The sequence below is a fragment of the Agrilus planipennis genome, unplaced genomic scaffold (assembly GCF_000699045.2).
Source record: "Agrilus planipennis isolate EAB-ADULT unplaced genomic scaffold, Apla_2.0 scaffold106, whole genome shotgun sequence".
Classification (NCBI taxonomy): Eukaryota; Metazoa; Arthropoda; class Insecta; order Coleoptera; family Buprestidae; genus Agrilus; species Agrilus planipennis.
The window spans coordinates 644,529-668,652 of NW_020438893.1; the positions used below are offsets into that span (position 1 = coordinate 644,529).

At 35.7% G+C, this 24,124-nt stretch overlaps 1 protein-coding gene across 1 annotated transcript in view; it reads left to right on the forward strand.

Annotated features, from left to right (window-relative positions):
- The window catches only part of LOC108736879 (epithelial discoidin domain-containing receptor 1), a 406,840-nt gene that overhangs the window by 340,038 nt on the left and 42,678 nt on the right, over positions 1-24,124 (forward strand). Inside the window, exon 9 of the mRNA XM_018469473.1 lies at positions 2,678-2,717. The gene's annotated coding sequence lies outside the window, so the exon portion shown is untranslated. The remainder of the gene's footprint in view (positions 1-2,677; positions 2,718-24,124) is intronic.

The window sequence follows — 24,124 nt, forward strand, 5'->3', positions numbered from 1 at the left end:
TACCATTTACTACTGAAAATATCAACGAGATGTTTATTTATATTTGAAGACTTTAACGCTTGTTTTCGACTCGAACTACTATTCATGATTGAACAAAACTTTTGACAGGTACTGTATGAAACAGTATGTTTAATGAACAAGAGTCGAGAGTATAATGAGCTTTTCTCTCTCTACCTACGATTTTGCCAGCGCGCATAGCAACCGACATTGGAAGGGGCACATCGCTAGAGAAAGTAAATGGAGTGTAATACCGAGGTGCGCTTTTAGAAATTTTCTGTAAAGCATTTCATAGTAAGTTATAGTTCATCAAAGACATTAAAGCACATTAATATAATGCACGGTAGACATTTAGGTAAAGTTAGGTTAAATGTGGCCAGTCTGACAAGAATAATTACTGTGGCAACTGCATGAATTGCTATCGTAATTTAGGTACTGTAGAATAAATGGATTTATTTTAATTATTACGTTTGCTATGCTTTTGTTTTGTGTACCTGTATTTTGTTTAATTGTTAAGTATTAAAATTCCTATAACACTTAAAAATTAAAAGGAAGACTCACCACTAATTACCACAAAAAACTTTATTTGAGGGGACACGTGTTTCGCCCACTTCATACGTAGGCATTATCACTGTCACAGACTGTCTCGCGTTAATAATGCCCACGTATGAAGTGAGCGAAACACATGTCTGCTCAAATAAAGTTTTTGGTAAAGGTCTAGATGACCCCGAAAGGGGTGGGGGTGGGTGGGATCGACAGAGGAGGTCTCCCCCACCGCTGTACCATAAAAAGTTTGTGGCGGTCTCACCCCCATAAAAAGTTATGGGGGTTGAAAGTTGATTATTTCATACAATATAATTCAAATAAAATTCAATAAAAAAATTATTTTCAAGCGAGTGGAGGTGGGGTATAAAACTTTCTCAATATTTTTATATATTTTTCATTAGTTTTACCTTTAAATATTGTTTAAGAATGACTGTATAGATAAATATTTACATGCCTAGAAATGTATAAGAATTGGCATATTTATTAATTTTGAACCCCCATAAGTTTTTATGGGGGTGAGACCGCCCCGGAAGGGGGTGGGGGCCATCATCTACACATTTACCAAATCTAGTACAATTAACGAGAAACCGAAAGTCATCAAGAGAAAGATGAAGAAAATTTTGAAAAATGAGTCACCATTTTGGATGAATGTCGGGAATTAATATCATTGAGTAATTCTTTAAATGATATTACGGGCGCAGATGATAAGAGAGTGGATACTAAAAAGTTATTGTTCATAAATCGTGATCCTTTTGCGTTGTTTTGTTTATTAACCGACATTAACGTCATAACTTGTCTCTAAACCGTCTTCAAAATAATTAATTGCTATGTCCTGTGGTGATAATAATCAAGGGATTACATTAGCGTAATTAAGTATCGAGTTGCCATTAAAGTTAATTTTTGTGGTCTTGCACTAGGCGGTATAGGTACACGTAGGCCAGACATCCGAAGTCGCGAGCTTTTGACGGGGTCGAGTAGGGGAAATCCCTCTTAGTAGTAACTGAATTAATTAATTTAGGGGGTAACGTTAATAAAGAACTAATAACTTGGCCGCCCGCCGGTAAAGACTTAATTTTTAATAAGTTCAGTAATTAGTTGTTGGATTAAACGGGTTGGCTGTGAATATCTTTTTAACTCATTTATGCTTTGAACATTAATTCTTGAAGTTGAGCAGCTGAAACGTTGGTCGAATGCATAAGTTTTGTTAGTGGAACGATCTACTGCTGCTGGTCGACCCGCTTCCCTCGGATTTCTGATTTTATTGCTAGTCTTGCACTCGTGGAGTAATTAGTAAGATGGAAAAAATTAAGACGCGAACGTGGACTATTTACAAATTACGTTACCAAAGAATTCGAAAGCTTCAGAGCTTTTTTCGGTGAACAGTAGAACTTTAGCACTGGCGAAAATAAAATATAAAAAAGTTAGCTACTGCCAATAAAATAATTACCTAATATCTAAAAAATAAAATGATTAACTGATTACAATATCTCCAGTGATGTGTAACAACGAATTTCACAACCTAAGGGTTGCATGACAATGCGTCGTGTTAAGAGCAAGGTTACCAGATCGAACAATTGACGGTTGTGCCTTCAATTCTCGTCATCTCTTTTCTTCTGCGTTTCATCAAACGTCAACCGTGTGAGATTCCTTGTTATGATTTTTACATACTGTCTTATATTTACCTAATTTAGTAGAATTATAAATAATAACGAATCAAAGCTAATCTTTATAATAAAAATATCACAAATGGACCACTTTCCCCTAATTTACTTTTGACAGAAAATAAAAGATTATTTATAAATCAAAAACCTCTTAATATTTTAGTATAAGTGTTAACTTAATACTTTGAAACCATTAATAACCACACTGCTAGATACGTTTTTTTCTGGCGTGACTAAAATACTGACAGCTTTTGAATTATTTATGAAACTAATCATTTAAATTGTTTCTCGTTAAATTTGTAGGTACGGTACACATTGTTACCGCCTTAGTTATCTACTACGATAGATAAATTGCTTTAAATTAAGTTGCTTTAAATATGTTATTACATAAACTTTTTAATGGAGAAAGTACTTAACTATAGGTATAGTAAGTAAGTATCTTGTTGTAATTATGTATTTTTATTCTTTTACAGGTAAATTACACCTTCCTTTGTGTTTTTCGCAGTGACGCAAGTAAGTCATTGAACAACATAATTAATTATGTACTTATTGAATAGATTCGAATGTTTTAATGCCTATATGTACTACTTTTACTTCAACACAAAAAATGAGCAGAACTGACAAGACGAAACGCCGTTGTCGCTTAGGTACTTTACGATGAGGCAGAAGTAGAAGCTTCTTACCTCTCCCGTGTATCTAACATAAGATCTACCGAAGGTTTTTTTTTTGTGGTTCAGTAAATCGTTGATTGAAAAGTCTCGCCTTCTTAAAATGACCCAATAAATATATTACACAATTATTTCTACTAGATAGATACATAAGTAACAGGTTCACACCCTTATTAAAAAGGGAGGGACACCACAAATAATACGTTTAAATAGTTGATGAAGTCATATCTAATATGGGTTGTATTAGAAGTCGTAATTGGTCTACTGTTTCAAAGCCTTTGTATTCAAAACAACGTTCCCCTATTTCCCTACGTGTTCAGATTAAATCGTAACGTTGTGAGGTTTTTGCTTTCACCTAACGACAGATGACAGGTTTAGTGTCGTTGGTTACAAATTAATTTTTATTCTTTTTGAATGACTTGACAGAGTGACATTGTTTCAATTTCGTGTGTCAGTTGTATCTTAGTTCTAATCATCACCGATCTCGAAAGTCATTGTTTGTACGTGATTCACCAATTTAGTGGTACAATTGAATACAATGGTCCATTCGAATTGGACGACAAAAAAATTGTCGACGGTAAATGGTAATATTTAAATAAAGTAAAACGGATTGCACCTACACGGCCAGCAGAGACATGGCGTGATGAATTTTGTTACAAAATAGTCAATATTGAATAATTATGTGGTTTCCGAATTACACCAGCTATAAAATAATATAAAGTCGCACTTTAATTTCGCATACATGAACTTTCAATTAAATGCAATAGAGTTTTTCATAACGGTAATATAATAATGAAGAATTAATAACTAAACTAAAAAATGGAACTGTTTTTATTCAAAAATGGCAAATATTGTGCGTTATTTTTCATCACCATGAACTCTGCAAATAACGTAGACACAAAAAAATGTAATATGCATTTAAAATGTCGGTTAGTGATTGAATTTGTCTTCCCTTTTAAGAAAGACTAACTCGATATGCAGGGGTGCAGTTTATTGTATAGTAATTCGCTTAGGAGTTGACGGATTGAAAAAGTCACCTAATAAAACACGTATTATTTTGTTTGAGGGTTCTATTTGTATGTTTTCTTGAAGCATTTTCAAATTCAATTGTCTGATTACGTAAAGAAGCGACAAAGCTGTAATTTAATCTGTTTTCCGAGTTAAGTACGTAATCCACGATGTATTGAATGTCAGAGTCGATTTATTTTCGAAAAGAACATAAGCTCCCTTAAGTTTGTTTTTCCGCTTTTTCCGTTTTTCATTTAATTTCATTTTATTCCTAGCTTGATCTCTCTCTTTCTCTCTGACTCTCTCTAAATGTTCTTTGTTTCTTGAAATTGAAATTCTAACCGTAAGACGCGGTCCTGCCTTATTGGAAATTTAAATACATGTTGCGAATTTCTTATTTTTGTTTATTTTTCCAATTACATTCGCGGAGAAGCGTCCGAAATGTTTTCATTAGGAGAAGTTTTTAGAACCAAATCAAAAGTTTAAATTACGTTTCTGTAGGTGGCCGTGTTTTTTTTTTTATTTTCGTCCAACAAAATGTAATAGGCTATCAGTATTTTAAGTATATATGTATCAAGTTTAAATTAAAAAATTCTTACATTAATTTATTTCATATATAAAAAAATCCTGTAGTAATTATTAGTCTTTGAAATATTAAAAGAATTCCTTAAATATTGACATAGTACCTCAACATGTAATAATTATAATACAAATCTACATAAATTATAAATAAAACATTAAATCTATGATTAGTTGGCCATTTTCATTTGTCTATTTTCGGCCATCATGCTTTTCCATTGTTGAGGTATTGTTGTTGATGTCGGCCATCATGCTTTTCAATTGTTGTCGGCCATCATATTTCTTTATTTGTCAAAATGCATATGTTTTAACACCTCAGTCGAAGCTATTAATGGAATACAACAGTATGTTTCTAATCTGTCTATAGAAAACAGGAATATATTATTAAAGTAATGTAAAATAGCTGATCTTTATTTATTATTGCAATTTCAATCTTTTTCTGAGCCTGCAGTAACTATTAATCTTTTAAAAATGTAAAGAATTACCTAAATATTACAGTAGGACCTCAAGATATGCAATAAAACTTTATTACAATACATATATCTACATAAATTATAAACCATAGGTTATATCTATGTTTATTTGGCCATTTATATTCCTCTATTGTTGCTGGTATCGGGCATCATTCTTTTCTATTGTTGAGGTATTGTTGCTGATGTCGACCATCATGCTTTTCAATTGTTGAGGTATTGTTGCTGGTGTCGGCCATCATGATTTTCATTTGTTGACACATTGTTTCTGTTGTCAGCCATCATATTTATTCATTTGTCAAGATACACATGTTTTAACAGCTCAGTCAAGGCTTTTAATGGAATATAATAGTATTTTTCTAAACCATCGGAGGAAAATAGTAACAAAATATTAATGTAGAATAGCTGGCCTTCAATCATTATTGAAATTTCAATTTTTTTCTGTGTTGCAAAGGGAAAAATTGTTTCTTTTCGGTTGTTCCAAATTTTATATTAGTATTACCATTTCTACAACTATTTAGCTAGGATGATGGTGTTAACGATATCTTGAAAAGAGGTTAAATTCCTTTCAACACCTTAGACGCGTGACTAGAAGCAGTTTATAACGCGTCTGCTGACAGTTAATTAAGGGATGGAATACAGAATAGAACCTACCGGGTACGGAAAAACATGAACCCTAAATAATTCTGCCGGACCGCATGCAGAGACTCCTTAATGAGGAGAAGAGACCGTGGCAAGGGACTCACTTTAATAACGTAGTTTTTGTACGATGAAAGGGAACAAAAGGTGGAAGGGAAGCACCAGAGAACAAAAACCAGTAATTATTATTTGCTAACCTGCTTTCAAAAGAATTACTAATTGTTTCGTAATTATCTCATATGAAAACGAACGTTTGCAATGGGAATATAAATTTGAATAACCCATCATGGCATTTGTCTATTTTTATTTCTCTTTAAAGTCAATCGATACGGTCTGTTAGAAAGTTCAAATGAAAATTAAAGGAAGGAGTAGCAATATTACTTTTATTTGAAAAATGATTTTGAAATAATTTATATTGTTTTAATTATGTTATTTCTTATTAATTGAAGGAATGTAGAAAGTACCTTCAAATTTAACAGCAGGTTATTTCCGGTCTTTAAGAATAAAATTTATGACACTAAACCGGGTTAGGGAAATAACTACCTGTACAATGTTGTTTCTTGATGGTTATATGGGGTCATTAATAAATTTACGACCTTTAAAAATTCCCAATATTCGAAGGATGTCCTATTGTATTATTTACCTTATGCTTTCTAAATTCTTGTGATTTTACTAAGCATCATTAAAATTGTTTTTACGTTTTTACTAATATAGCGGACTCGGTAATAAAGAAAACAATGACATACTTTCCTTACATTTTCTTGCTTAACTCCGCTGTAAACTGCATTTTTGCTGTATGTTTCCCAGTTATTCTATTTGTACGATAATTACTATATCTTATGTAAATCGTTAAAATTTTATAATGGTATATCAAAATTTGTCCCTTTTGACCATTTGTACCTTATCAAGCTAACGGTCAGAGATCTGTATTAGTAATAAAGGGGATGACTTGTTTATTAGATGCATTTTCTTTGAATCATTGTGCCTTTTGGACTTGTAATTTCATGTCTCGTACTACACATTGTAGGTAAATGTCTAGATGATGGCCCTCACCCCCGAAGGGGGTGGGATCGAAAGAGGAGGTCTCCCTCACCACTGTACCATAAAAAGTTCGTGGCGGTCTCAGCCCCATAAAAAGTTATGGGGGTTAGATGGGGATGAGGCAGGGGGGATCGAAAGAGAGTGGTCATCTGAATAAAACCCCATAAAAAATTTGTGGCGGTCTCACACCTATAAAAAGTTATCGGGGTTGATGTTATTATTTTGACAATTTTCATACACTATAATTCAAATAAAAGAGGGTGGTCACTTGAACAAAACCCGATAACCTAACCTAACCTACCCTATTGATAAAGATATTTAAATAATGTTTTATATAACTTTCTCAATATTTTTATGTATTTTTCCATTAGTTTTACCTTAACTTTGAACCCTTATAACGTTTTATGGGGGTGAGACCGCCACGAACTTTTTATGGTACAGTGGTTGGAGAGACCCCCTCTTTCNAAAATTGACATATTTATTAAATTTGAACCCCCATAACTTTTTATGGTACAGTGGTGGGGAAGACCTCCTCTTTCAACCCCCCCCCATGTAGATGTGGAATATGGAAACCGATGCCTTCCATATTAGATAGCTTTTTTCAATAAGTACAATTTAGGGGCAAAGAACATATAAGACATGCCGTGTTGTCTGGTTTAAAATCTCAGGTTCGTGCTCCAAAATAGAAGTAGGTATAAAAAAATGTGAAACAATATTATCTTAATTAATAAATCATGCATTCATGGAGCATGCAAAACGTGCCGTATTGTCTGATTTGGAATCCATGTTTCGTGCTGAGAAATAGCAAACGTATGAAAGACATCTTTACGAATGCAAGTACAAGTGAACATCAACTCTGCACAAATACAACCAAATTGGCCTATGCCTGTGCCTATGCCTATGACCCCCGATGCTGTGCTACTGTCACTTGACAGCAGGCAGTAGCCTGCCATATGCACAAGTGGCTCTCGCCGCGACTATAATTAATGCGTCCCTATGCGATTTATCGACATATAGGAAATTACTGGAGAAGCGCACACACATCCACGATGATAAAGTGGGAATGTGTATGTGTGTGTGATGGGATTCGTAACGTTGTGTTACACGTTGCAGTTTGCACTTGCACTTGATCGATGTTGTTCATGTCCTGGAGCGTCTAGAGAGCTCGAGATAAATTATGCTCCACACCTCCAGGATTACTGGCATAATTGCTGAGAGGGATCAGCGACGTTTCTATAAAATATCCCTCCCATCGTTATGTGCATGGAGAGTCGATAAAATGTACGGTTATGATGTCAGTCAAAAGTAGACACAGACGAATTTTCATTTACATTCTAAATTATTTATCGGATCGCAAGATTGCATTAACGTTCAAGAAATAGATAAGTAAATATCTTTATCTTTGTATCCTCAATATTCGCCTGTAACACCACATTTCGGAAGCCCCGAGATAAACAGATAAAAATGTTCAGTCTCTCAGAGTCTCTGAAAGCGAGACTCGAGTCTCCGTCTCTCACCGAGTTTCTCTAATGTCGCTGAGAGAGGCTGTCAAAAAAACTGTTTGGCGTCTCTGAACGAGAGACTCGAATCTCTCAATAAATGGTGTCTCGATAGACATGGTTAAAATTTTCTAAGTTCAACATATTTCAGAGATCCCAGTCTTTCTACGAGAGACTCGAGTCTCGCAATTTTTCAGTTTTATTCATTCAGTCTCTCTGTGAGAGATTCGAATCTCTGAATTAACAATTTTATCGTTCGAGTCTCTCATACAGAGACTGTGAGAGATCCATCCACTGAGAGACTGTGAGAGACGCTGAAAGACTCTGAGAGACTGGAGAGTGACTGAAAATTTTTGTCTAGGGGCGGTAATGGTCCAGAATTGGGGCTCTAGACCAAAATCACTTCAAATATTTTTTCGTCGATTTCTCAGAATTCAAAATGATAATATTTGAAGCGGGGGAGACACTGCCATTTTAATTTTGAAAAATTATCATTCAAAAAAAATTTTATTAATGAAGTCATGAAAAACTGTCTCCCCCACCTTCTAATATCTAATTCTATTATGTAGAATGACCAGTCGAAAGTCGAAGAAAAAATTCTTGTAGCGATTTTAGTCTGGAGCCCCAATTCTGGATAATTACCCCGAACGCTTTTAACCTTCTCTTTTGTGCGGTTCCCACTGTCCACGTTTCGCACTCGTACAGATCCGTGCTCCAAAAATTACAGATGAATCATTGAAGAAATGCCGTTTTGTTGGTGTTGATGATTCTGCACAATAAACGTTCACTCATTCACAGTTTACATATTTGGTAACATCTGCCCAAGTGTTTGAAATAACCTCCCACAGTGCATCTGTATTCGTCGAGAAGCAAGACATTAATGGCACAATCTTCTTTTTTTTATTTATATGCAATATGATCTTATATTCGAGTTCAAAGTCGCTTAAAAATTATCATTAAGTAATTTGCGCGACAGGAAACGGCAGATGAGTCATTAACATAGGGTTGATTAGCAGCTTTTAATTCAAAAGAAGACCTGTCAATTTCCTGTCCAATTCGTGCACAAACGGCTCTTAAACACGTCTAGTTGTTGACACTATAATGCGGTTGAGTATAAGCACATGGTCATTTTACAGGGAAAAAAATTAATTTACTTGTAATTATCACAAAAACGTTTCACTCTTGTTACTTATTACGTACAAATATAGACGTCAAAGTTCGTCAACCTTATTGTAAGGTTCATAAAAATATTCTAATAACCTATACAATATAATATTGTATGTAATTTATATGTAGACACTGACTACCTTTATTTGATAGATAAATATTAGATAGTGATAAGGTAGTTTTGTTGTTATTTATTGATAAATATATCTATTATAGTTGTATTAACACAGCTGTGTAATAATAGTTAGAGACAAATCGAATTTCTATCATTAGATAACAATACTAATTGCGTGATCGTTATTCTAACGTATTATAAGTAAATATTATATCAAATGGACAATTTATAAACTGTTAATATGATAAAAGAGATACAGTAAATAATTTCCAATGCAAAATGCAGACAAAAGGTAATTTACCTGCATACAGAACTTTAGGTCTTTTTCAGCTTGGTAAGTTTCTGGTAAAATACTCAATCAGTTAATTCGGTGATGTCTAAACAGATTTATGTAAGGTATGAGTAATATTCTTCCAATATTGCTTATAACTTGTCGACATCCGTCTCACATATAATTTATGACTTCCCAGTGTTTAACAATAATAATAATAAAAATAACGATTTATCAATGTATACGTATCTATGTAGCTTCTGGTGGATTTAAAATTCCACTTGCATCATCATGAAACGCGGTGCTGGCTGTGACGTGACTGGGAATTAAATTTTGCACAGGAACTTGTTAATATTCCCTTAATTTACGGGTTCATTTGTTTGACTCTCGCGGTCTAGGTTTCGCTGACTATCAAAGGACACCTCGCAATATAATATTAAACAAACACAGATCCTTATTTGAAGCTGCTAATTTTAAAATCCAAACCGGCAAATCCAAATCTGTAAAACGTTTATGACAAATATTGGGATCCGTCAAATGGGAGGAGCCTAAAATCATGGCGCCGATTAGGGAAAATTTATTGTAGTTCCTACAGTGTACCGTGCAATATTCCAAGTTTTTAAATTACGATAAAATGATGAGTATTAACACAATATGTGATTGGACTGACACAAAGCCTCGGAAAGGAAATTTCGTTGAAGGTGAGCGTGTTTTTAATGCCAATCACATTATAAAATTCGGAAATAACAAATCCGGAAGCTAGCCTTCAAATTCTGTCAAGTTTACTGCCTACTTTTTACAAACTTCGGATTTAAAAAGTGATTCACGTTATATAATTGGTGAGGTGATTCTGGGTGATTTAAGCAATATCATATCAATGACTTGCACGTGCAAAGCCGATTTAAGAGAACGTTGCAAACACATTATTGCAACTTTGTTGTATTGCAGCAGGTAGGTTCTTAACCTCAAAATACTTATATCGTATCATTAGAATTGTGTTAAATCAATTACACAGGAATAAATAATTTCTCACTTTATAATTTTAGTATGATTCTAGTTTTAAATATTAAGGTTATGGCTGATGGTAAATACTTGCTGAAATATAATCATGTGCATTAAAATGACGTGAACAAATTTTTATTCCGGAATTCACTTCTTTGATACCTACTGCTTTCATCCAAGCTTCTATTAGTTTACTTTTTTCTCTAATTTTCCGAATATATTTTTTACATATATAAAACGGTTAGTTTTTATTGGAAAGTAGTTAATGTAGGTGAAGAGTGAAGATCTATGTCTGAAGTGCTATTGCAGCTTTTCACTGAACATATTAACTTTTTATTTGATTTAACTTTAGAAGAAAACTTCGTCGACTCCATCATCAAAAAAATTTTTACTTTTTTAACGTGTTTTATTATTTTAATAAACAATTTTACAATTTGCGTGCACAGTTCCTATGTAAATTTTTCCCTCATTCGAGTTATAAATTCTGCCACCAGATGGTGTATGCCCATTTGACGGATCCCAATTGAAGACCACCAGCAAACAATTCATAATACGATGGGAACGATAATTTTCATCGAAAAGTCAGTAAAAAATTGGTTGGTACAATATTTTTTCCATCCAAGTTTTATTATCTAATTTCGGATCGAAATTTATTAACCAGGACAAAATTTGATTGAAGAATCTTGGGTATTTTTATACAGATAATTTTTAAAAGCTACTTTCTGTAGCCACCTAATAATATAATTAAATTGCGACTTGATGAACTTAATAATATTTGCACTTACTTGTTGCTACTATGCTCGAAAAGTTTTAATTTAATTTATTGGAGACCCGTTCAAACTTGTGGAGGGCTTTAAAATTTTTAGAGTGACTGGATTCATTCTCATCAAAAGCACTATTGCAAATAAAGACTTTCAAACTAAATAAATTGCGTCAACTGCGAGACGATACACAAGGCCAGATTTTCTCCAACATCTCCGGAATTACTAGATCAGAAACAAATCGACGTTTTGTTCTATTTTCGTGCATCCAATTGTGCAATAGTTACATAAATCTGGACTGTACGTACTTGAAATGCCAAAAAGCATTGTTTGTGTACCAGACAATCGTGAAAGTTATTGGAGCACATTGTGAGTTCCCCAGTGCCCCATTTTCGTTCACAAAACTGTACACAGATAGCAGAGTCCGAAACCGGAGGGAACGTAATTCTCTGCAAATGATCCATTAGCATATTTCATTCCGCTCCAACTTTTAACAAGTGGATCCAGTCAAGTATCACAGTCTGGTCGTGGGTTGTTCGGGAACGAGCACACGTAGGCTACATGTGTGCATTTATGCGGTAGTAAAAGTGTAGGGGCGGCCGCTCCTGGTGTCTGCCAGTCCGCGTCCCGCTGAATGACCCACATCATAAAATTTCCCTGACTAATGATTTACAACTTAAAAAGCGCCATAATTAAACTGGGGTAGTGCGGGATATCAGTTGTTCGCCCCCGTTATAGTCGTTAGCACAGTCAACCCTTGTCGCTTTAACGCTCCACTCAGACCGGATATTAACCAATTCCCTCGCTCATTATCGCCGAAACTTTCATTAAATAGACCTGCTAGTCGAGGAAATACGATACGTATCCTTATGTCAATCTGACGATGTTTCAAATAGGATTCGACGTAATACATTTCTTACAAAAAAAAAAGGAATCTCCACGTTCTGGAATAAAATAATTCGAAGTGGTCTGTATTCTGTCGATACTGCCAGACGCGGATCGCGATTTCGATCTTTTTGGATCTCATCAGCGCGTCGCAGACAGCTCCGACAGAACACAGACCAACTTTTACCTGCTGTCTTAACAGCGCGTTTTAGAAAATACTACAAATGGTGCGGTAAACGCCATCTGTAGTACGATGCTACGATTTAGGATTCGTACTACAGATGGCGTTTACCGCGCCATTTGTAGTATTTTCTAAAACGTTCTGGATTTCATATCTTCCCATTTTTCTCATCATTTCTGTCATCCCCTCGTCATTGTTCGCCGTCAATACTATGTCATCCACGTAAGAAACTGTCCAAACTTTCTTCTTTCCCATGACTATTCCTTCCATTTGAATTTTCCTCATTGTATTTTCTAGATTCGCAAAAGCTAGGCTGAAAAGGCTGTACTCAATGGACATCCTTGTATCACCCCGTTAATCGTGTTAATTTTTTAGAAACTTCGTCATTGATTCTCACTTTAAATGAAGTTGCTTCATATATTTCTTCATTTTTTTCCTTCACTTGATATTTACTTCTTTTATACTTCATTATACTTCATATTTTCTTTCTGATTATCCTGTCAAAGGCTCCCATCATATCAGCAAAGAATAGTAATATTTTTCCTTTTTCTTTCTTTATTTCTTCCTCAATGGCTGTCTTTACTATGTATATTGCATCCAGTGAAGCGATAATATACTTAAGTATTTATTAATTAAAATGCATCCCTTGCAAGAACTGTTTGGAAACTTATCACCATATATACACTAGCGGCGTGTTGATAAAACATAGGAATATACTATCACACATGCGGCCATTAAAGGAAGGCCTCATCATTTGAAAAATACCATACATACATTGATAAGAGATTGAAAGATACACTCTGTGCAGTCCCTAATTCGTTCTATTATCGTTATAGTCCATCCGGTTGTCTCTTCATTAAAATTAACCAGTACCAACGTCCTCTAATCGAAATTTAGACCAGTTAAGTGCGTCTTCCTTACAATTTAAGTGCATCTTACGACATAAGGAAAAATCACAAGCCATAATCTATTTATGATTCATATTTCAAGTAACTGTCAGTGATCTTATGTTTACCGTTACTATACAATTGCAATGAAGGAAGAATTATTGAAACTTTCTTTATTTTACTATTTGATACGTACCTATACCTTCTTGTTCATGAATAATATCGCAGAAGGTAATTCTATTAATTAATTTAATGGATTTGAAAATTATAAATTATTTTTTATACAGGTATAATGTATAAAGATAAATGAAGTGAATTGTATTATAGAAACATGTGTGCAATTTCTGATGGTATGTCTGATATCTTTGGAAGTATTATTGGATGAAATTATTATAGAAATTATTCCTTAAAAGTCACTAAATACACCCTTAGGTATTAAACCCATTTACATACCTACCCGGCACAAATCCTTATCTCTAGTTGATCTTGAAAAGGGCGCGGAATGTGAATTTGATAGTCGATCTTACTTTAATAATTGTCCATAAAACCCCACGGCTACTATATGCTGCTCTATATGGTTATCAATCTTTACGCACTATTATCCAGTTCCTTGATTAAGTTGTTACGTTTGAAGGTAACACCACTAGAGTGCTAAAAAAAACTAAATTATGCTAAGCCAAAAAGCGCAACTAACTCGAGTGTGTTATCAGATCGTGTTGTTGGATGCATTTGCAAATTAATGTTGTTTTTCTCTGTTTTGCAATGTCAAGATACAGTTTGATTCAAAAGTATCGATGAAAATTATAAATGATTATCAAACTTAACCTGTCTTGATTGTAGAAAGATTTTGTTAATGGGTTTAATTTTAAACCATTTATTTATGAGAAACAATAGGTTTAATTGTAAAGAAACTCAAGGTGGATGTACATTTTCGGAAGCGGGTCGATATTCTGGTGTATAATTGGTTGCATACATTCTAATATGTCGCCGAACTAAGGTAAATAGCACCGTCCAAATTTGTACTTGGCTATTATAAAGTTAAATTGGTGTAATTCGAAACAGGTTGAGCGAAAATGGTTGATTTTTCTTCAAGTTTCAAGTCTTAATAAAACAATTTTGCAAATTTTCGCTTTCCATTTCAACGCATCCCTTAAAAGTGATGCCAACACAGTTTTGCTTATCGTTTAAGATGTAATTTCAGACTGAATTTCTCCAAAACACCACGGCTTAAATTACTATTCGATGCCCGAGTTAATTACCCCACGAACAAGAGTAGCGACGACAAAAACTCCGGGAGAGGGTGAATAATGAAGATTCTTTCCCGTAGTCCTCGAATCTCTTCTTCGTTCTCTTTCCGTCTTCCACCCCTGTCCCTCGTCGTCCAAGCCAATAATACCGGTGACACTTCACGATTTTGCATCATTAATATCTCCTCTAGGAATATTAATAATTCCTGAAGAGTAGGTATTCATTCTTCGTCGAATGTATTGATAAGGATTTGCAAAGGGTGGCACTTTGACTGCACATTATAAATCACGCAGAGGCACCAACCCTTGTCTGGCTTATCGGCGAGCGTTTTCGGGTGGCATCCGTACTATATTCCGATGTTTACACTTCCGGATGTTTAGGTTGAGGAAGCGGCAATGCCAAACGACGCCCGGCGTCCGTCGCCAACCCTCGAGCGACGACTCTGACGTTGGAACCATAAAGATGGTCACTCGACTGCGAAATTACGTCGCTGAAGTCCCCATTATCCCAAATATAAAAATGTGTCCTCCGGATTTATAAATAATGTACAAAAGAATCCTTCCTCAAATCGCTGACACGTAAAAAATATCTTCCGAGTATCTCGTTCTTTCGGTCAGAGGAACGATCCCCTTCCGGTATTAAAATTCAAATAAATTTCTGAATGATGAGGATATCGTGGATAGAGAAGGTTAGAAATGAAGAGGTGTTAAAAAGAATAGGAGGAAGTCAATAAGAAATAGGCAAGATAGGTTGGTAGGACACTTTCTTAGGCATGAAGGTCTAGTCAAAGACATATTAGGGCGGAAACGGGAGTTAGCAGGGGTAGAGGCAGGCCTAGATTAGATTACTGTTCGCAAATAGTTAAGGATGTCGGTTGTTATAGTTTTAGGGAAATGCGAAGATTAGCTCAGGATAGGAGAGTGGAGGTGTGTGTCCAACCAGTCTCAGGACTGACGACTTTATGATGATGATAATACAGAGAATGTTAGAAATGAGGTGTTCGAAAGGACAGGAGAACAGAGGGCGCTATGGAAATCAATAAGAAATAGGCGAGATAGGTTGGTAGGACATCTTGTCAAGCATTAAGGGGTAGTCAGAGACTTATTCGATCAGAATCAGGAGTTAAGAGGCATACAGATGGACCTGAATTAGATTACTGTTCACAAATAGTTAAGAATATGGGATGTTCTAGTTTTAGGGAAATGTAAAAATTAGCTCAGGATAGGAAAGAGTGCAAGTGCGTGTCCAACCAGTCTTAGGACTGACGACCTTATGATGATGATAATACAGAGAATGTTAGAAATGAGGTGTTCGAAAGGACAGGAGAACAGAGGGCGCTATGGAAATCAATAAGAAATAGGCGAGATAGGTTGGTAGGACATCTTGTCAAGCATTAAGGGGTAGTCAGAGACTTATTCGATCAGAATCAGGAGTTAAGAGGCATACAGATGGACCTGAATTAGATTACTGTTCACAAATAGTTAAGAATATGTGATGTTCTAGTTTTAGGGAAATGTAAAAATTAGCTCAGGATAGGAAAGAGTGCAAGTGCGTGTCCAACCAGTCTTAGGACTGACGACCTTATGATGATGATGATGATGATGATAGTATCTATTTCATGTTCATTGAACACTCATTGGCGTTTCAGACAAAACTTTTGAGAATATTTCGCCGTGAAAATGATCGTCAAAAGAATCCATGTGGGTGCTCAACAATGCAATAATCAGAAGAAGGAACGTAGACGAAATAGCACCATTTCAAAAGTACAATAAAGATATGGCAATAAACAGTGATATTACGACCGGATAGTGGTTCATAATAATCAGTACGTGGCGGTCGTACGTACTCCCCACGAATCACTTCGACTTTAATGACCCGTCTGAAACGTTTAATCTCTCCAAACTGGGCATATAAAGAGCTCTCGAATCGCCCCAATAGCGTCGTTATAGTTATTAAAAACTATCTCATTACGTCCAAATGTCGCGCGACATATTTACATCTTCTTCAATAGATAACATCTAACGGACAGTAATAAAAAAGGGGCATTAATATTTTTATTACTTACCATTACATATATCTATTGATTTAAGTACCTGCCTACTTATTTATTGGTCAGATTTGGAAAGTATACAAAGATTTCGTCTCTACCAGGAACAATCCAAAAAGCAAAGGCGACAGCATATTTCTAGAAGACATTCGTGAACCGTTTTAAATCCTTTTGGTTATTGATTGTGCCAACACGAGTGGGTAAATTTGGATAAATTTAGCGTCTGTTGTATCGATAAATCACATTATTGTACCTAGTTGCCTTATAACAATAGATTTCGTTATATTCTTCAGCATAATTCCGTATATGTACGTATTAAGTGCTTGTTATGTTGAAATTTGAACTTTATTTTAGACTAAAAAGTCCTGACAGAACTAGAACGAAGAATTCTCTAGCGCATAGTCCATTTATGGTTCCAAAACTTAACTGAACAACGAACGGTCAATTCAATCGATCTTTGAACACAATGTTTCCATTTGACCTCCTTTATGTTGTCATAAAAAGTTGCTCTTTTATTTGTTCCATCTTAGAATCTAATCTTCGCTCAAATGTTGCTGGGCCCGTCTCTCATGTCCAAAAACCGAAGAACAAAAGATTACAAGTAAAAAACTTATCAGTTTCTAATTTTGTGATGTTAGTAAGACTGATATCACCCTGTTATCAATACCTTATTTCAACCTTTCAATGGTATGTCCTGCTCAGCCTGATTTGACCCTAATGTGGATATCCTTTCTATCCTTAAATATCTTCGGCCTGACGAATTTGTGGTGCTGAAATATTGAAAACTATTTTGTAATAGCTTACTTGCAAAACTAAAATTGCCGCTCATGATAAATATTTTCATTAGGTTAGTGCTTCACACTTGCAGCGAAATAAAATGGTTAAAATATCTACCGTAAAACGAATGAATAATTGAACATTGAAAAGTCGTTTTTCCTATTTTGCTTCGACTGGTTCCATTCATTTGTCAGAATTATACGGTATGCATACGGTTCCCGTAGTTCAATTATTGCGACCACTTCGCCAAAACGATCGCGCGGGCTCACCTCGGCCGCTGGGCGACGCCGACGTCGGTCGCCGTATGAAAGTGTCGTTTCAATGGTGAACAATTGCCATCAAGCACCATAAATTAATTAACATGTTTGGCCGCGTGCCAGCATGTTTACGTCGAATACTTTGCGACCAACTTATATAAATCAAAAGTAAATTGCTCAAGATGGCACTTCAAAGGACGCACGACCGTCCCGAAGGAAAACAGATGAAAACAACCGACGGCGAAAAAGTCGAGAGAAACGGCACAATCTGCGGCAAGACTATTATTAGGACTTGGCTGCAGCCAAAGTGAAACACGGACTTAGCGCAAATATGTGCTGCCTCTCTCTCGGTGTAATTTCTTCGGATGTTGAAAAGTTAATAGCTGGTACAAAGGACCCAAACGATGTCCATAAAGCACCGTCGCTGTTTCCGATCCTCGTATATTTTGCCGGTTTATCGGGTATGAAATATGGGCGATGGACCATAAATGAATCTTTGTATAAATGACACTGACAATAAATGTTTCTACAATGACTCTAGAATGTCTTTTGAAAACCTAATAGACAATTGTTAATTATATTATAACAGAAGAAAACTTAAAAACGCTTTACTTTGTTTCTTTTGAACTAGTAAATGCTGGTGGAAATCGGCAGTGACCTAGTGGAAATGGAGACACATGAGACACAAAATATGAAGGCAGCAAACTAGTAAAATACTCATAGGACTGGTACTCTGTTCTCCTATTCTTTCTAATATCTCTTCATTTCTAACCTTCTCTATCCACGGTATCCTCATCATTCGCCGGTAACATCACATTCCGAACGCTTCGAAGCTTTTATTTTCCGCAGCGCCCACCGTACTTGTTTCGCACCCGTACAACGTCGCGCTCCAAACATACATTTTAACAACCTTTTTCGATTTTCTATATTAACCGTTCGCGAGCATAGAAGTGACTTCTTTTTATTGAAGACTTACGCTATCCTCTGCTTTATATCCCTACTACTCCTTCCGTCCTGATTTATCTGACTCTTTCCCTGCTTTTCCTTCCCTTGCATACCAGTATTTTTGTTTTACTTTTATTTATTTACATATAGTATTGTTTCATCAATACCGCTTCCATTTTATTTAAAGCTATCTCTAACTACTCCTTGTTATATGCTAATACTGCTACATCATCCGCAAATAAGCAAATAAGCATACTAATCTTTTGTCCCTGTATGTCTATCCCTACAGTTGTACTTTCTTTAATGATGTTGATCACGTCTTCGATGTATAGATTAAAAAGTAGCGACGACAGAGTGCACCCCTGTCTGACTCCCTAATATTTACTTCTCTACGTTGCAGACCCAGCTCTATAACTGCCTGTTGCTCTATATACAAACTAAGTATCACTCTTCTATCTCTTTAACTTATCCCTACACTCTTTCCTTTTTCTATCGTTTTCTCTATTGTTACCCGTAAAGCTAGAATGGCCTCCCGCGTTCCTCTATTTCTTCTAAACCTAAATTGATCTTCCCCAATAATTCTTCAACCCTTTCTTCCATCCTCCTAGTCTAGTTAAGATTTTTGACCCATGGGAAGTTAGCTAATTGTTGTAAATGTCTCGCATCTATCCGCTTCCCTCCTTTTAGGTTTGGTTACTACCACGTTTCGTTTATAATCCTCTGGGACTTTCTCCGTCTCGTAAATGTAACTAGCTAGCTTAAACATACGAATTCTTACCTCTTGTCCTGCATGTTTTAGATTTTCCCCTTGTATCCCATCTATACCTGGCGCTTTATTATTATTTTCTTTCTTTCTAATGAATACCATTTACTGTTATTTTTACTTAGGTGTAATTTAAGTCATCGACGGGTTTATTTCATACCTCATATAAATCTTTTGTCTACCACCATACCTTTAACATCAGTGCGTTACAAATGGTCTTTACGACTTAACTACACATACACAATCGAAAGTACCATTTTACAATCTTAACACGTACAAATTCTTATTTTTCTTCGACTTGTGAGGTACCTACCTGCAATTGTCTGGAGCGAATAATGAGTGTTCTTTTACTACAAGACCATCACTTTACCTTTGACGTTTACATCACATTCCGTGTCAAATTAACAAATTCAGTCATTAATCAAGAAACTATTTAGAAGCATGATCAAACGAATAATTTTTTAAGGGTAGTTGGAGTTTAAGAGACAGGCAGTTGGTTCGATATTGTTAACAGACACTTCAGTTTTGTTTTTACCTATTAAGTATAGAATAAACATATTATTAGAACTATTTTTCGATAATTATGTATAATGAGCAATACACAAAGTATTTGTTTCATGTTTCCCGCGGCTGTTAATAAGCGTTATCTAAATTGTTTTGAAAATGTATTTTTAATTACACCGTCGACGATTCTTAAATTAATTTATATATTATATTACGTTCAAATTACTTTTGAAAAGTTCCCGAATATGAGAATCAGCATTTATTCATTGAATTCCTTTCGTATACAATCAACAAACTTGTTAGATAATTAAAAACAATATTCAATTAATTATAAGTAAGTAAATTTCAAACTTTTCGCCTTCAGACCAGAAATATGAAATGTAGACATCTTTTGTTTTGCTACCGTTCTGATATTTTTTATTGGTTCGCTGGGAATCCCGCTCTGTTCATTTTAATTTATTCTTCATGTGTACAGCAGTTGCTGCAGCATCCAGCCTCTTGCATCCAATTAGGTATCCCATTCTTCGAAACAAATGAGCAATATAGAGGGCATGATTGAAACCGCTGCAGCATCGTTGCACGCAAAACTGATTTGTTGAGAATTTACAACTCAATCGAAAGAATGTATTACGTGTATATATAGATGTAGTCGAGTCAATTTGGCCTTCGTATGGTGGTGTTAGCAGAACTAGTGGTAGTATCAAACACACGTCCGCTGCGACACGTCTAGTCTGGCGCCTTAATACTCTCGTGGTGAGAATAATATTGCTCAGAATCGCAGATATAAAAGGCAATTCCAGTCAAGAGTCAATAACGATCAGTTTACACGTCTTGGAATAAAGGGCCGCCCGAGTCCAAGAAGTAATGAAGGATATCGATCTTCTAACAACTGAGAATGGGAATCCTCAACGGTCCGCCTTCTTTACCCTCCAACAAATAAAAATCACCGCCTCAATTCTATCTCGCCACATGTTGAATCAACTTCTGATACAAATTTACATTGATCTTGTTATTGGAAGGGTCAGGTACAATTTTATCGAAGAGGATCAATAATAGTAGTATATTATAGACACATACAGTCAAAAGGGTTCTTACATAAAAAATATATTTAATTTTTTTGGTAAATGTCTAGATGATGGCCCTCACCCCCGAAGGGTGTGGGGGTGGGTGAGATCGAGAAGAGGAGGTCTCCCCCACCACTGTACCATAAAAAGTTCGTGGCTGTCTCACCTCCATAAAAAGTTATGGGGGTTAGATGGGGGTGGGGGTAGGGGGAATCGAAAGAGGGTAAGGGGGATCGAAAGAGGGTGGTCACTTGAACAAAATCCGATAACCTAACCTAACCTACCCTATTGATAAATCTATTTACATAATGTTTTATATAACTTTGTCCATATTTTTATGTATTTTTCATTAGTTTTACCTTTGAATAGTGTTTAAGAATGACTATATAAATATTTACATGCCTAGAAACGTATAAAAATTGGCATATTTATTAACTTTGAACCCCCATAACTTTTTATGGGGGTGAGACCGCCACGAACTTTTTATGGTACAGCGATGGGAGAGACCTCTTTTGATCTAGACCTTTATCAATTTTTTTAATTTGTAACGAGCGAGTCCTTTCGACTCAAAAGTTATTAGTAACGGCAAGCTAATAAAATTTAAAATTTCTTGATAGTACAAAATTTAGTATCTTCTAAATCTGTAAGGCACCAGGAGGTGCTTATTGGATTTTATGGCATTCACTCGCCCTAAAAAATGAAGTTAATTGTGGAAAACGCATTTAAAAAGGATTAAAGACATATTAATAATATAAGGACTAAAAGCTCTTGAACTGCGCCACCAGGTACATCCTGCAACTTTTATTCGTCATGTTCAGATGAAGATCATTTCCAATTAAAGCTAGTCAATGGCCAATCGTAAATGTCTACGTAATCGTCACAATCTGATTTAGTTGCTGATGGCATTGTTAACAGTTGTTGCGGAAGAGAGCCTGCAAAATAGATAAGGCTAAAGGGTACAGAATTGTTCGATGCAGCACCATCATGACAGACGTTTCAATTCCGAACGTCTGAAATAGTTTGCTATTCTGAAATAAATAAATGTAGAAAGGAAAAAGATCTGACAATAAATCGAATATAAGCAATCGTCAAGTAGATGAAATAGCATTCACTTTTTCTTGACATGACATACGTTTTAGACTCAAGATCGGTTGAAAATTTAGTGGAGCAATTTCTGTCAAAACATAAAAGCACTAAAGAGCTGCACTGAGTACAGCTCATGTACCAGTTGAAATTCGGTATAAGTTACCGTGCAATTGATTTTGAATATTTTCATTGAACGTGGCGGTTTTTTTCTTGGTCATGCAAATCTGTCATTGTATATGTGGATGTTGCGGCCGCAAGTCTTCGTCCGTTTCCGGTGTTCGTTTTTCTGTCTATCCTTCTTCGGTTCCTTTACCTACAGCAACATAATGTCGTGGCTACAAATCATAATGGTTTCGCACTGTTCAATAGCCTCCAACGCAAGCCTGATAGTCAATCGCACATGTATACATAGAAATAATTGAATATTCACATCTCGCATCGTGTTCCTTTCTCTCTCTTGCTCTCTGATTAAGGTGCAAGTGGTGTCGTCCACTTGCAAAGAATTGTCCTCGAACATAAACAAGTACAAGTACATTCATGTACACACGTTGGTGTGAGGGAGAGTGAATGTGTGGTGTTCTGGTGAAAAAAAAAAATAGTAACCGACAGTCTGCCTGTCAATTCGACAGACGGCATGTTCTTTGCGCTTCTTTTTTGTCATCATACATACGTTCTCGGAATTTCCATTTTTATTAGGTATGCGTAAATTATTTGCCAAGGATCCGGTCACGCTTCCAATGTTGGAACAAAAGCAGACAGGATCGAACATGTCCGATGGATATTTATTTATGGGAACTGATTTTTCCACAGTAGGAGACGTAGGCGAGAATGAGCTTCAAAGCTATAGCTACACGGTTTATTTATTGATCGTCTATTACTATTACGTATTACACAAAGGAATAGTCGGAAATGTTAGAAAATAAGGGGTTGTAAAACTGGTAGGATGTTGCACATCAGAAAGATTTCTCAAGTAATGTTTTTCGTCTTAAGTATGATTTATTAATGTGAAAATTCATTTTCAATTTTTTACCCACTATAAACTACTACCTCAGATTAATAAGGGAAAATTTGTTGTTGTTGGGGACTCGGGACCTTTGACCTTACGCACCAATTAACATTAAATTACAAACCTCTGACGAATGGATAGACGTTTGCCACTACTACAACAGTAGAGGTCCGTCGTTGCTCCCTTGAGGTACTCGATCCGAAAATAATCTGTTCATATCAAAACGACGGTACTCAGTAGTTTTGTAGTGTTTTGTTACAGCAAGTAGGTAGAAAAGAACGTCTCTTTTCTCTATTTACCTACTTCTACTTACCGGTAGCACGCTCTTGAAATATTCATACGGATTCTACAATAAAAACAGCAGACGACGACGGCGATAAGAAGTTAAGAAGAAAAACGTCTAGTCACCGGCGTGGGATCACGTTCAATCAGAATTCAACGTATTAAGTCTCTCATGTTGGCGTGTTCGGGCGAAATTCTTTGGCGCGATTACAACAATTGTCCTCAGCTCGTTCGTGAGTGCAGAGTAAATATTTTCACCTCTGTCGCTCGGTAGGCGATGCACAAGTATTTACAACATGTAATGTAAAATTCATCGAGCATCTAACAGAAAAGCTCACTGCTATATTTACCACAAACGTGAATAATAACTCGGTGGTCATCTTTGAAACAAAAATCGTAACAAGAAAATTGTGACTTTTAAAAAAAACTTTTACGTATAATAGAAAGTAAAGTTTGAAGACAATTGGTTAAAGATTTTGGCTAATTTATAAATTAATGTTTTGTTTACTAAAGGAGGAGTACACTACCCCTAGACAAAAAGTTTCAGTCTCTCTCCAGTCTTCCGGGGTCTTTCGGAGTCTTTCGGCGTCTGTGAGAGCGTGTCTCACAGTCTTTCACAGTCTCTCAGTTATTGCCTAGGTGTTTTTATGGATCTCTCACAGTCTCTGTATGAGAGACTCGAACGATAAAATTGTTAATTCAGAGATTCGAGTCTCTCACAGAGAGACTGAATGAATAAAACTGAAAAATTGAGAGACTCGAGTCTCT